Genomic DNA, 13928 nt, shown 5'->3' with positions numbered 1-13928 from the left:
TTTACATTGTACAAAGAGCTATCTGATTATCTTTGTGCGGCGCTGTATTTACGCTGAGATTTGATTGTGAGTAATTAGCACGTAATTGCGGAGCGTTATTTATAGCCAAGAAAGGGGTGCATTTATGTGTAGTTAAAATAATTGCGGTCTTTTGACAGCAAATCTATTGACTTTTCCTCCTTTTGGATGCGTCTAACAGTTCGTCTGGCCAAAATTATTATGGGCAAAGCCGGGACTGCTCGGGATGGGTTTGGTTAACTTTCCTTTTCCATTTAAAAATATTTCCTCTGCCTCCCAGTCCTAGCCTGCCCTTCCTGGAGAGGGGGATTTGTCGCAGGGTTGGGTTTGTGGAGGATAAATCCCGGTGAGCCGGTGACCTCCGTGCCTGGCATGGATGAACGCTCCCCGTGGAGCATCCCTGGCACAAAATATTATCCCATTACAGTAATTCCTGCTCGGGGTGTGCTTTATGAGTGCCATCAAGGGCAATGGGGGCTTTCATGTCCAGCGCTAGTGATGATGATTTTATTCCCCTTGCTGCCATCCTCAGCCCTCCATCACCCCTCTTAGGCTCAGCCTTACAGCCACAGACGCTTCTCAGCCTCCAGACCTTGTCTTTTAAAAAGGAAATCCAGTGTTTTCTGAGTGTTAGCACTGCAGAGCAGCTCTGATTTCCAGATGAGGGGTTCTGTCCTTGCTGGGAAGGGCTGTGATGGAGATGATGCCTTAGGATTTCAGCTTGTATCTTTTCATCTATTTGTAATCCTGTAATTCTTCAGTGTATAACTCCAAACTCCATATCCAGTGCTGGCTGCTGCTCTCCCATTTTGGGAAGACACAACAATTCCTCTCCAGGCTGGGAATCGAGGACACCTCACTGCCTCAGGCCCTGAGAAATGTAAATAAAAGTGAGTTGGGGGCAGCAAACTTGGGGTAAATGACTTCATTACCTGCAGCTGTAATTGGAAGATTAACCCCCAATATGCAAATGGCCCAAATTTATCAAAGTGTGAAAACCCGTGACCTGAAGGCCCTTCAATAAATAGAACAGCTTTTTATTCCCTTAATTCTGTCTGGCCTCTGTTTTTAGGTAGCCCTGGTAAAAGGGCATCAGAGAAGGGAGATGTCTCATGCTGCTCCTTGCTCAAGGCCACTTCATTGTCGTTTGGGGCTCTCTAATCTGAAGATCTGGGAGAATATTTGGGATTCTGAGTAGCACCAGGAAGCTCTCATGGCATAGTCCCTGTCTCCTGTTGGGCTGGAGCTGCCCGGGCTTGGCTTTGCTTCAGCTGAGACCCCTGAGTTTAAGAGGATTTTCTCTCTGATCTAACAGGAGCATCTTTTCACTGCTGCTTCTGCACTCAGCAGCAGAGCCCCAGGCAGGCACTGTCAGATTTGTGGTGATGCCATGGAATCAAAGCCACCTTTCCACTCATTTTTCTTCCTCGTGGAGCATTTCCCTGTCCCAGCACTGCCAGCCAGGTGCTGTGGCAGGATTGAGGAGGGTTGGTGCAGCTGGGCAGGCTTGGGTGAGCTGAGCCTCACCTGCAGCTGGTTAGGTGAACTGGACCCTCACCTGGAGCAGGTTGGGTAAACTGGACCCTCACCTGGAGCAGGTTAGGTGAGCTGGACCCTCACCTGGGGCAGGGGGAGGAGGTGAGGCTGCAGGAGCTCCTTATAGAGGGTGGAAATGCCCAAACCCTGCTGGGCTGAGCTCTGAGGCAGAGCAGAAGGAGCTGCCAGGATCTGGTCCAGCCTTGGTGAGTCAGGGGGAGCTCTCCGGAGGTTCTGGGGGTCTTTAGGGTGTTGAGGGAGGTGGTGGAGTGAGAAATTTGCTTGCAGGGTCTGTGTTTATTTGTGTCTCTGTTTCACTTTATTTTCCCTACCCCAATACCTCCTGTGCTTTACCTCCCTTGATAAAACTGATGTTGTTATGTAAATAATATTTTGGTGTCTTGAAAATGGGGCTCCTATGGGACACCTTTGGGTGCTGTTGCTCCCTGAAAGGTGTCTTTAATTCTCCTGGTTTTCTTGTGGTTGGAAGTAATAAGGTTTATTTTGTATTGAGAACCATCTTGGAGCTGGGTCTGGCTCAGCAGGAGCTGCTTTAGGATTTATTTGCAAACCATGAGCAGCCCATAGTGGTCAGCTGGGTTTTCAAGCTGGTCAGAACCTTGGAGGATATTTTAGTGAACTCCTGCTCAAACTACACAAAATCACAATGAGGTGTTTTCCATAGCTGGGCTGTAGAAGCTGTACAAAAAGAAAATTTACCCCATGCCCTGCAGCTTCACGATATTTTTCACTGGAGACTTTGCTTTATGTGTTGTTCCTGTATCTCCCTTCCTTGGCATTTACTGGTTAATTCCTTCCATTCTATTCCATCTATTTATGTATTTATAGTTATATTTTTAAGGTTTTATTTCCATGCATTTTATTAGGTGTATGAAAAGAACAGTGAAAAGAAAAAGGTGGTGTTTCTCTTTCTTAAATAGCAACTTACTTTACTTTTTATTTTTTTTATTTTACTTGGGCTTTTTCTCTATGAGTTGCTCCATTGCTCAGAGCTCTGGGGATGAGCAGCCAGGAGCTTTTCCCAAAAGAATTCCCTCACACTCCTGCTTGGAGATGGCCCAGCCTAAATCATGAGCAACATCCTTAACGTGGTACAGCAGTGATCAAATTCGAGTTAGCAATGCTTTTATACAGATGTGTAAATAGTCTGTGGGGGAAAAAACTTGGGGTTTGTTCATCAAAACAGGCACAAAATGGTCAGAAATTGAGGAGAGCCCCAGGGTGGTGGCTCTGATTCCCGAGTGTTCCTGAATCCCTGAGCGTTCTCATCCCTGGGATTGTGGCTCAGGCTGAGCTCGCTGTGTGCTGGGGATTTTATGACCTGTGTAAAACATCAGCAGCTGCCTGCTGGATAATTCAGCATTTTGATGGAACGGTGACCCTTTAGGAGCACAGGGAGGGGCAGTGGCTCTGCTGGGCTTGGCTGGGTCCTGGCACCATCCCCTGGTGCTCCACCTTTGAGCACGAGGTTCAGGTAGAACTAAAAGTGAGACGTAAAATAGGTTTGACACCTGATGGGGATTTTAAATTAAATGCTTTTTTTTTTTTTTAGTAAAACTGGCTAAAAGACCCCAAAAGAAAATCAAAAAAGTAGTTTTCTTGCTGAATCCTCAAACTTTTTAGTTTTCAAAAGGAAGAAGCAAAACCAACTTACTTTGTTCAGGAAAAACAAAAACACTTACAAAAATCAACACTTTTATAAATTTTCATTCTCCTTAAGACATTTGTAGAAATATATTGAACTGCCCTGGTTTTATTTTCTCTTGAACAATTTCTAGCCAGCTTTCTTGCAGTAATAGACTTCAGACCTAAAGCCATTCTAGTTTTTTTTTAAGTATTTATTTAGATGTAACAAAGCTATTTGACGAGTTTCTGCTTTTCCTCTAAGCTTCACTTGACCCCAGGCTTTAGTTAAATATGTTATTTACAAGATAAAAGGTGCAAAGGGGGGGGAAAAAAACTTAAATTTTTGACGTTTCCAGTGTCTGAGTGTTTGCCTTGATAGAGCTGAATGTCTCAGCTGGTTTTGTGTGGGATATTTATAAAGATACACACAATATATTTGTACCTGTGAAATGTAAAAAATAGATTTATACCATCTCACAGAGCCCTCATTGCTTTATGAAACAACAAATTTGCTTAAATGCATTCTTGGATAAGGTTCTACTTTCTGTAGTTCCCTTAAACAGCAAAATTCCTATTTCTCAGTAAGAACTAAATTGCAACTTTGTGCTAAAACAGAAGTAGTTTTGAAGTTTGGTTGTTTTAATTTGGATTTTTTTTTTTATTTTTATTTTGAGATCCCTGATGCTTTGCCAGTGTTGGCAGCTGTGTGAGGGGATTTCTTGGCTCCCCTGAGGATCAGATGGGGCTTAGTGAGGTGTCCTGCCCATGGCAGGGGTTGGGATGAGCTGATCCTGGAGCTCCCAGCCCCACTGGGTGTTCCTGGGGTTCCTCCTGCAGCAGCTGCTGCCCACACAACGAGCTTGGCTCAGTCTTTTATCCTCATTTTTTGGACTCTCAGTTGCCAAGTTCCCGTTCTGACCTTTGTGAGCAGGATTTTGGCTGCTCCTGGGTTGTTTTTTTTTTTTTGTGTGTGTGATTCCCAGCCCTCCTCCTTCCCTGTGATCTCAGGGAAGCTTCAGAGAGCATCACCCCAGCAAAATGAGAGCCTTGGAAAAGTCTGGCACCTTTATTGTGTTCTTCCTGCTGAAATTGGTTGAGTTTCAGCATTGGGTACCAAAGGATCAAGGCAGGAGTTCCAGGCACTGGGAACAGAAAAGAGCTGAGCAGCTAAAACCCAAAATCTCCTGGGCTTTTCAAATGGTTTTAAACGATGTTGGGACTAAAACAGTGTGAGAAGTTGGAGTTGTTGAAATGCTGGGGTGGAAGGGACCGTAGGGATCATCCTGGTCCAGGAATGTCCCAGCCTGAGCCCCATGGAAGGGCTGATGTGGAACCCGAGGGTGCCAACACCCCTGGGCTCCTGCAGAACCCAAATTGTCACTGTCCCCATGGCCAAGCCAAAGGGGAAAGTGGTGATCTGATCTCTCTGCTGTGGAGCACAATGAAGGCAAAAAAAAAAAATAGAGTAATTCATATATATATTAGACAAAAAAAAGCATAGGATTTGCCAAAATCCCTTATTATATTTCCTTCTCTTTTCCTCTAATTTTCCCTGCAAATAATCCTGCTTATTCGTGATGCTGCTGCAATAACTGAACTCCTGGAGGGACAGGAGTGGGGAAAAGTTCCCCATCTCAGTTATTGCTTGAGAGCTGTTCTGTTTTGACAGATGTCAGGGCTGGGGAGCTGAGCTTGTGCTGCTTGGTGTGGCAAGGGCTCAGCATCACTGGGATGCAGACTGCTGCCTTGCTGTGCCTCTGAATGTGGGCAGGTTACATTACAACCCAGTTCCTCCCTGATTTTTTTTTTTTTTTTAATTTTTTTTATTTTCCTCTAGTCATAACCTACTGCATCTGAGGGAATAGAAGAATAAAAAAAACTAGAAAAAAAAAATCCCTGTTTCTTTTGAAGAGTGTTGTTTCAGGAGTGGGAATTGAAAAGGTGGTAACTTCCTTCAGGACAAAAAAAAATTGGTGGTATTTCAGTGTTTCTGTGGAAATTCAGGAAGACAATATTAGTTAAATTAGGAGAAATCTGAAGGGAGCAATTTGCTGCTGTCTATGAAGCTCCTCTGATTTTATAGTTAATATTTAGAGCATGCTGTTTGTGTGTGATCAATACACATGGCCCTCACTAAAATATCTTGATTTTAATGAGTATTTTGAAAGTATTTTAGACCCATTGTTCAGGATTTGTCTGGTTTTGTTTTTTTTTTTTTTTTTGTAAAATGATTGTGCATTAAGTAGATGGTGCTAAACTAAATAAATTGATTTTTTTTAATTTTTTTTTTTTATTTTTGGTCTTGACAAGCTTACACTTGTTACACATGGGGGACAGTCCCATCTTCCACCTTGATGGTTTTTTTCAGATGGGCTGGTGGAAATAATAGAGGAAAAAAAAAAACTTCCTCTCTGGGCTTGTTCTTCCTCATAGGTTTTGGGCTTGAGCTCCTCTTTAGTTGCTGTCTGCTGCTCCTAAATAATGAGATTTTTTTGATGTATCAATGCCTTCATTTATAAGCCATAATTCAGAAGGAATTTACCTTAGAGAAGATTGTATTTTATTGCTGGTTTTTTGATATTTGGGGGTATTTTATGAATCCTCTGGAAGAAAAGTTTGACTGAGACACAATTTCCTGCCATGGATTGCTGATTAGTGCTGGAATTGCTGTGCCCAAGAAATCCTGGGTGCTTTTTTGCAGGGAAGGGAAGTTTTATTGTACCTCAGTCACTACTGACATTCTCCTGCTTTTGGGAAGGTTTTTGGGAGGCTTTTGCTGATGCCGTGTCAATTTTATTACACTTACTTGCTTTCCTTTGTGCTCACTGCTTAGAGCAGCTGAATAAGGTAAAAATATTGATTTTTTTTTTTTTTTTTTTTTTTTAATTTTTTTTTGGGGGTAGTTTCATGTATGATTTTCCAGCTTTCAAAATCCTGGATTTTATCACCTTTTCCAGCTGGCTCTTCAAAACCCAAGGTGGCTTTTTTTCCAGTTTTCCTTAGTGGCACCCACAACTTGCTAAATAATTGTCTTAAAAATTGCTAATGCAACAGTCCTGCTTAGTTACAGTTGAGAATTTTTAAGGAGAAGAGGTTTTTCTCAAGTTGGAGCAGAAGTTTTCTTGGTTATCCACTGCTTTTCCAGTGGGACATTTCCTCTCCTGGCTTTTTCCAGGGTTCTCTCCAAGAGCAGGAGCAGAGTTGATGTGGCTCTGCTGGTTTTCAGAGCATTAATAAATAGGAATGTAACAGTTCCCCCAAGATGATGTGTTTAAAAAAAAAAATAAATTAACATTTAAAAAGAAGAACGCTGCTTGTGTTGAGGCACTGTTGGGGTGAGCAGGCAAACCCCCAGGTTTTGTTGAGAACCTGCAAATCTTTGGGACTTTATTTCCAACTTTTTTTCATTTTTTGGTGTTATCAATGTCACTCTCTGCTCATCCAACGTTCATCCATGCTGGTGGAACCATCAAGATACATCTCTTACTCATCCTGTTGCTTTTTTCCACATGAAACAATGGGAGGCAGCACCTGGAAGTGATTTTTTAAAATTTTTAAAATTTTTTTATTTTTTGTGGCTGATGTGGCACCAGGAAACTTCAGACCCCTGTGCATCCTGCCCATGTCTGTGCACTGCCTGACCTACTTGTGCAACTTCTTAGCAATTCTTCCAAGAAACCAACTTGGAAGGCAGTAGACCTTGTGGTTTTTGTTGTTTTTTTTTTTTTTTTTTTGGGGAGAACGTGGTGCTGAGGGAGGATGTGGGCGATCCGAAATGTCTTCGGGTTTGCAAGGACAAGGAACAAATTAAGAAGAAGCAAAACAAACAATTTAATGGTGATGGAGCTGTAGCTCCAGCGAGGAGAGGCTGTGGGCGTACATCCATTTTATCTCCCTGCACAAGATGATTCCTCACCACAGAAGGTCATAAAAATCTCACTGCTGAGTGCTGGGAGATAATTTTGCTAAAAGTTGGAAATGTTTTATTAGCAGTAAATAGTTAAGGCCCTCGTTTACAGCAATCAGGGGACTGTGAGTGCAAACCTTAGCTTGGCAAATAAGCCCCTAATTGTCACCTCAGCTAAAAACCCAATGGTAAAACCTGGGAAATGAACTGTCAGGGCTGCTAATTATTATGTGTTGTGTAATTAATTACTCAACCTGGTTTGTTTTTTTTTTTTTTTTATCCGTGACCTTTCCTGATTGGTTGCAGGTGATTGGAGAGATTTCTGATCACTCACAGTTCTTCCTTCTGGCACTGCAATCCCAGTTAGAAAACATTTCATACAATGGGGTGGTGGGAACAAGGAATGAAGGGGAGCAGGTTTGAATTTATAAGCTCCCATGCCAAGATGTGACATTGGACTCTTCTGGGCTGTGCCATTAGCTGAGACGAGTTCCAGCCCAGCAGAAATGCACAAGTTTTAGGAGATCCCATCGTTTTTTGTTGAGCTGTGGTGGGATTGTCTCAGAGCAGGGGCTGGGGAAGCTCCCACAGCTCAGCTCCCCGAGGACAGGGAGTGAATTCGGGTCTTGTGCAGCTTTAGAGCCGCTACACTGACACCTCATCAGAATGAAGATTATAAACCTGCAGTTTATGGTGACTAAAATGTGATTGCTTCCTTAAAGGGAGCTGGTACAGCCCACCCCCTCCTGCTGTGGAGAATGAAATGAAGATGTTTTATGTTGGTAGGGAAAAGCCACAAGCCCAAAGTGTGACTGCATCAGACTTGTCCCTTTGTGTCAGCAAAGCCTGACAAGTTCAGCAATAACCTCGGGGAAGTTGATGGCTCTATGCAAATGAGAAGAGAATCTCTTAATCAGCAGTTTGGAGAGACAGAGGCATCGCTCAGACAATGCAAACCAATTTAATTTGTGTCATTACTTTGCATTTCAAGTAGGAAGGTGATGAACACATCATCCTCTTCAAGTGCAGCTCCTGGAGTTATCCTGGGCTTTTTCCTCATCTCTGGATTCTCCACCTGAACCTCTGTAAGAAAACACCTTTGGGAGAAGGTCTTTCAAGCAGGTTCTTCTCTGTGCAGTCAGTAAAAATTTTCTTTTTTTTCTTTTGATGGAGCAGGAAAACCTATTTTAAATAGTAGAGACAATTTTAAGGGTTATGCACCTTACAAGTTCAATTTGGGAATCAGCTGGTGAATCCCTTTGACCTGCATGGCTGCATATTAATAATAAATATAGACACCACAATTGTTTGGAGAGCTTGTCAGAGAAATCTCAGTATTCTTTTCATTTGTGAAGCAAATGACAAAGAACAAATGGAATTGTAAAGCCTGAAAATCCAATATAAATTTGTAACGCTCATCCCCACTTGATGAGACCAAATAAGAGTTTGAAATATTTTTTTATTTTGGTTAGAATAAATCACATGAGATCTCTATTCTGGCAGCATTTTGCTTGGAAGTTAAAGCCCTCAGTCCCTGGGAGAGCTGTGCTGGGGATTAGGCTGCTGGAGTCTTTCCTTCAGGAGATAGATGACACTTGCAGAATGATTTTGGCTGACTCACTAAACAGTGTTTAAATGCACAGGAAATGCTTCTGCACATGGAATTTATATTTCAGCTCCAGAAAACTCTGCCTGTTCCTTTGAGCTCCCATAATCAATGCACTGCTGAAATTGGTGAGCAGGAGGAAAACCAGGGATGCTGGGCTGTGGCTGGGAAGTGAAAATTCGGAGTTCACGTGCTCTGGATTTGTTTTGAGAAGCAGCAGAGCTGGGGTGGGCATGGATTTTGTGTGAGGAATGTCCTCTTGGAGCAGGAATAGGGATGGCAACAGAGCAGCTTTCCTGCTGAGGGCTGCTGGAAATGAAGATAAGCAAGAGCAGGTTCAGATGCACTTGATGGTTTATTAACATTTATTAATGAGCCCACAGTCCACAGGATTGTGGTTCTCCTGTTCCTTTTTCCTCATTGAAGAATATTGTATGGAAGGTTTGGAAGCTCATGTTAGAAAACAGGAGCAGGAAAATGTCTTTGCAGTGTCCAGAGGGGTTGAGATGAAGACAAATCTGCAGTCTGAGAGCTCCTGGAGTGTCTAATTTGAGACTGGAGTGAAGCAGAGATGCAAAATCTCATCATTTCATCTTGGTAAAAAGCTGAATTTGGAAGATGGGACAAATCCGTGGTTTGGCAGGTGATGCAAACAGTGCCAGAGGAGGCTGATTCCATAAACCCAAACCCACAACAGAGCCAGGGACAGTGAAAAAGAGAAAAATAATCAGCAAATGAGTTGTTGCCTGCTTGGAGTGACCAAGGGAGAATTTTGGGTTGAGGAATCCCAGCCTGATGCTCAGTAATGTCCCTGTCCTGGGCCAGGTTTGATTTCAGTCCCCAGGGAAACACCATCAGCCCTTCCCTGCAGCCTCATCTCCAGGTGCTCCAGGGAAAGCTGCATTAGGGGGTGGCAGGATCTGTAAATTATGCTGAAAAACTTCCAGGTGGGAAACGCACCTCGGGTTTCTCTGGAATGCTGCTTTCAGCCCTGTCTGCATGAGTTTGTGTCAACAGAAACTCGGAGTGTAATGTATGGATTTCTGCTGGCAGCAGATGAGAGATCAGCACTTCTCCAGGCTCTCATCAGTGCTCCCTCTTGCCAGCTCCCAAAGAACTGCCTCCACAAAAAAAGTGGAATTTTTCTGTGCAAATACACAGTATTACTGTGAAATGAATCCTCTCTATTTTTATTTTCTCTCCTTAAGTCGTTTTTTTTCCCCCCTCTTGAAGGATGTGCTGTTCCTTTACATGAAATGAGGCTTGCACAAAACAGAGTTTCTTTTTAGGTTTTTTTGGAAGTTACAGCTTCAAGAACGACTGCAGTGGTGACTGGGGAGCTGCACTAAAAGAGTGTTGTTGCCTTTTCCTTTGGAGACAACTTCCTCTCTGTGTTCTGAGGGTTTTTTTTTTCAAAGCCTTCTGTTGACAAGGGATGCAGAAAATACTGAACCTGTTAAATTCAGATTTTAGTGTGCTGTCTTCCATAGTGTCACCTGAGGGAGGGAGCACAGTCTGTGCCCCTCAACCTGTTCCAGGTTGTTTTTCACTTGGGATGAAGGTGTGGGTTTGAATTCTTGGGAAGCTGTAGCCAAACCCTCCAGGCTAGGGGAGGTTTCATTTTTTATTTAGCAAAATTGCTTGGGCACTGCTGATGTTTGGGGGGAATATAATTTAAAAGCTTCAGATTTTCCAGCCTGGAGGTTCAGGTTCAGTGCTGCTGGTGAAGATAATGTACAATTAATTTCATCACCATCTCCAACACAGAATTTTAAAGGTGGGAAAAGCCCTCTGAGAGGAGTCCAAACATTAACCCAGCACTCACCACCTGAGCACTAAATTTTCAGGTTTTTTCAAGAGTATCTTGCCATTCCTGTGGGATGAAATCCTGTGCTGAAAACAGAATATTCTGCATGTGCCTCCTCCCTGGTCTGAGTCAATATCTCTCTGCCAAGGCAGAGCGTTTCAAGAAATTGTCCATAAAAGTGTTCCTGTTGTTGGAACCTGCAATTTCTGAAGGATTGGAGTGGATACAAGCTGCTGGCTTGATCTGCTAAGCAGACAGAATCAGAATTAGAGGTTTTTCACCTGCTCCTTCTGCCCCAAAACGCTGAAATATCCAAAGTGCTGGATGGGCACATGGGAGGTGAGGTTTGTGCTGGAGTGAGCGCCCACCCAACGTGAGCAGCAATGACTTTGTAGTAACTGCATTTGGGGGCCGTGGGGAGGGGGGGAAGAGAAAAACTCAGATTTCATCCAGAGTCTCCCACATAAGTTCCAAAAAAAGCCACCCACACTCGGTGCTGCACTCAGGCGTGACAGGGATGGGGAAACAAAAGCCGGGAGCGTGGTGAGGTGCAGCTCTGGAGGCTGTGTGTGCCAGATGCTCTGTGAGACACCTCCTGTGCCTTGGCTCCTGCCCACGGGGGTTCAGGGGTGCTGGGAGCCTCGTGGGCTCGAATTCTCGCTGTACTGAGGAGATCAGCCTTGGCTAAGCCCAAACTGCAGGGTTTTGTTTTTTTTTTTTTTTTTCCTCTTTGTTTTCAGCTTTGTAAGTGCCTAAAAATACGCAGCGACGTTGGTGTTGGAGCTTTGCTTAACTTGTGCAAGTTGTTCTCCCAAACTTTGCCTGAGTGAAGTGATGAGTTGAACAGTTACAGTAAATAGAGTAATATTTTGATTGGTACAAAACCTTTCGTTTCTTCTCGATGTCTAATTAGTGTAGCTCTGAATGTCAAATATTTACCCGCTCTCCCCAGCGCTGTGCTCACTTTGGTGGGCTCCATCTGGCTCTGCCTGCCTCCAGCCTGTTCCTCATGGAAAAGCTTTCCCAGACCTGGGGCTGCTGCTGGGCTCCCTCCTGTTCCCCTCCAGGTCTCCTGAACTGGGAGGGAGCTGTTCCCTCCAGTAAATCCAGGTGGAAATAGAGCTGAGCTGGTCCATGAGTGGAGCTCTCAGGCTGGGAGATGTCAGTCCTGGCTGGAAGCTGCTGGAGGATGGGAGTGGTGCATCCAAGATAAATGAAGGAAAAATATCCCTTCAGGTACCAGGGGTGCAATTCCCCAGTACAGAATGGGGTGTAGCAGCTTTTGATATCCATAGAATCCCAGAAAGTTTGGAAGGGATTTTAAAATCCCACCCAGTGCCACCCCTGCCATGGCAGGGACACCTCCCACTGTCCCAGGCTGCTCCAGCCTGGCCTTGGGCACTGCCAGGGATCCAGGGGCAGCCACAGCTGCTCTGGGAATTCCATCCCAACCCCTCCCCACCCTCCCAGGGAGGAATTTCTTCTCAATATCTCATTTTCAGGGGCTTCAGTAGCAACCCCATTACAGGAGCAGGGGTGTCCTCTGGTTGTGACTTCCTCATATCAAACTGGAATTCAAGCTACAACCCAGGAAATGGGTGCTTATCTCCAGGCAAAATGTCAGACTTCTTTTTCTGCCTCTCCTATCTGGGATGTGTTGATAGTGTAAAAATAAAAAAAAAAAAAGCTTATATTTCCTTATATTCTATCACTTTTGCTGCATTTCTGGTGCCCACTGAATTCTAGTTTCATAAACATCATCTCCATTTGCCATATGTTCTGTGTGTGACCCATACCCAGCTACCAAACATGTGAAGCTCTAGGTTTAAAGCATGTATTGCATAACTTTGCTGGTTTTTTTGCTATTTCTTCAAATTTTATTAGCATGTGGTTGGGATGATCTAATGGGAAATGGCTCTGCTACAGCCTTTTCTGTGAGATTTAGGTTTGTTGTCAGCTGAGAGCTGCACTGAGTTATCAGTGGAAGAATTTCAGCCTTTAGTGAAGTCAGAGGTGGAAAAAATCAAGGTTTGAGTCATCCCAAGTTGAACCTCATGATAATGTGCAGGGTCTGGGGAATGGAGCAAGGCTGGGGATTTTGGGGAAGAGGACTGATGGATTGGGGGGAACTGAATCAAGCAGTGGAAAAGGTTCTGACCAGGTTACTGCTGCTGCCTTGTGATACTTTGAAAATAGCAAATAAAAGTGATCCAAGACAGTCTCTTTCTCTGCAAAACAAATTAACAATAACAAGAATTCATTTAGTGTCTTAAAATATCAGCATAACCAACGTTCCATTTGAATTTCTTCTTTCAGGTGTTGGAAATTTGACTGAAGGCTACATATCATGCACTGGAGAAGGTAACAATTCTTTAATCCTAATTCTCATGTGTTGCTGTTAACTTCTTTTTATTCTTAACATCGTTGCATTGAATGTCAGAATCTCTTTTGTGTCGTTTGTGCTTTAAAGAATTTGCCCTGGAGTTTCTCTGTGCCCTGACAGGGGCTTTTGATTTCCCTTTTTAAAAGAATATATAGATTTGCATTTAACTTCTTAGGGGTGTGCATGTTGCATTTATGCAATTCTATATTGGAAGGTTTATGGAAAATGTGGAACAGTTTGCCTTCAGCTGTTATTGTAAATGGACAATTGTAAGCTATATCTATTTAACAGAATGTATGGAAGCTATAGAATTAATCTTTTGCAGAAGGATATTGATATCTTGTTATCAATAATGTTTCAGGGTTTTTTTTTTTTCCTGGTTAGGCTCTTACTGTTCTTGTCAAGAGATTTTCAAAATTGGTGTTTAATTAATCATTGAATGTTTGACTCTGCAATTGAATTAGTCAAAAAAAACCTGTGGTGTTCCTGAAACTCAAATTTTCTTAATGGCCTCTCAGTTTGAATGTCAAAGGGAATCAATCTTGTTAGTGGAGAGGTAGGTTTTGTTCTATAGAACCTGAAATTATCTTGAGGGGTTTTTTTTTTTTTCTAACATGCTTTTAAGTCTGAATTATGTTGTTTCTAAAGAAGAACAAGATGTTTTCAGAGCTCGCCATTATTTGAAAATAAATGTTATCTTAGTTTTAGATGTTATTATTGTATCTGTTCTGAGAGACTACAGATGGTTTCTGACAAAAATATTTAATTTCTTAATTCTTGGGAGTTTTTTCCTTGGTCCTGGGTGTTGTTCACAATGAAAACTGAAGATGGAGATCAAGTAAATATTGTCATTTGGCCTGGCCCTTTTGGAGTGTTCTCTCTTGGTGTGAGGTTTTCAAAGACAGCCTGATAAATCCTGTGATAGATCACTTTCTAGTCTTTCTAGTGGTCTGAAAGGAAAAGCTTATTTCTTAATATAAAAGATAACTTTGAATAATGGACTCCTCATCCCTTTGGACAGTAC

The 13928-nt window shown here is 43.0% G+C and overlaps 1 protein-coding gene across 3 annotated transcripts in view; it reads left to right on the top strand.

Annotated features, from left to right (window-relative positions):
• Positions 1 to 13928, top strand: part of LOC106850350 (contactin-4) — a 271490-nt gene that overhangs the window by 23842 nt on the left and 233720 nt on the right. For all 3 annotated transcript variants that reach the window (XM_088171240.1, XM_088171241.1, XM_088171239.1), the window contains exon 2: positions 12838 to 12882. The gene's annotated coding sequence lies outside the window, so the exon portion shown is untranslated. The remainder of the gene's footprint in view (positions 1 to 12837; positions 12883 to 13928) is intronic.

Source organism: Sturnus vulgaris, chromosome 11 (assembly GCF_052056855.1).
Source record: "Sturnus vulgaris isolate bStuVul1 chromosome 11, bStuVul1.hap1, whole genome shotgun sequence".
NCBI lineage: Eukaryota > Metazoa > Chordata > Aves > Passeriformes > Sturnidae > Sturnus > Sturnus vulgaris.
Note: the sequence above shows the minus strand (reverse complement) of the source record. Positions and strands in the feature narration are given on the sequence as shown.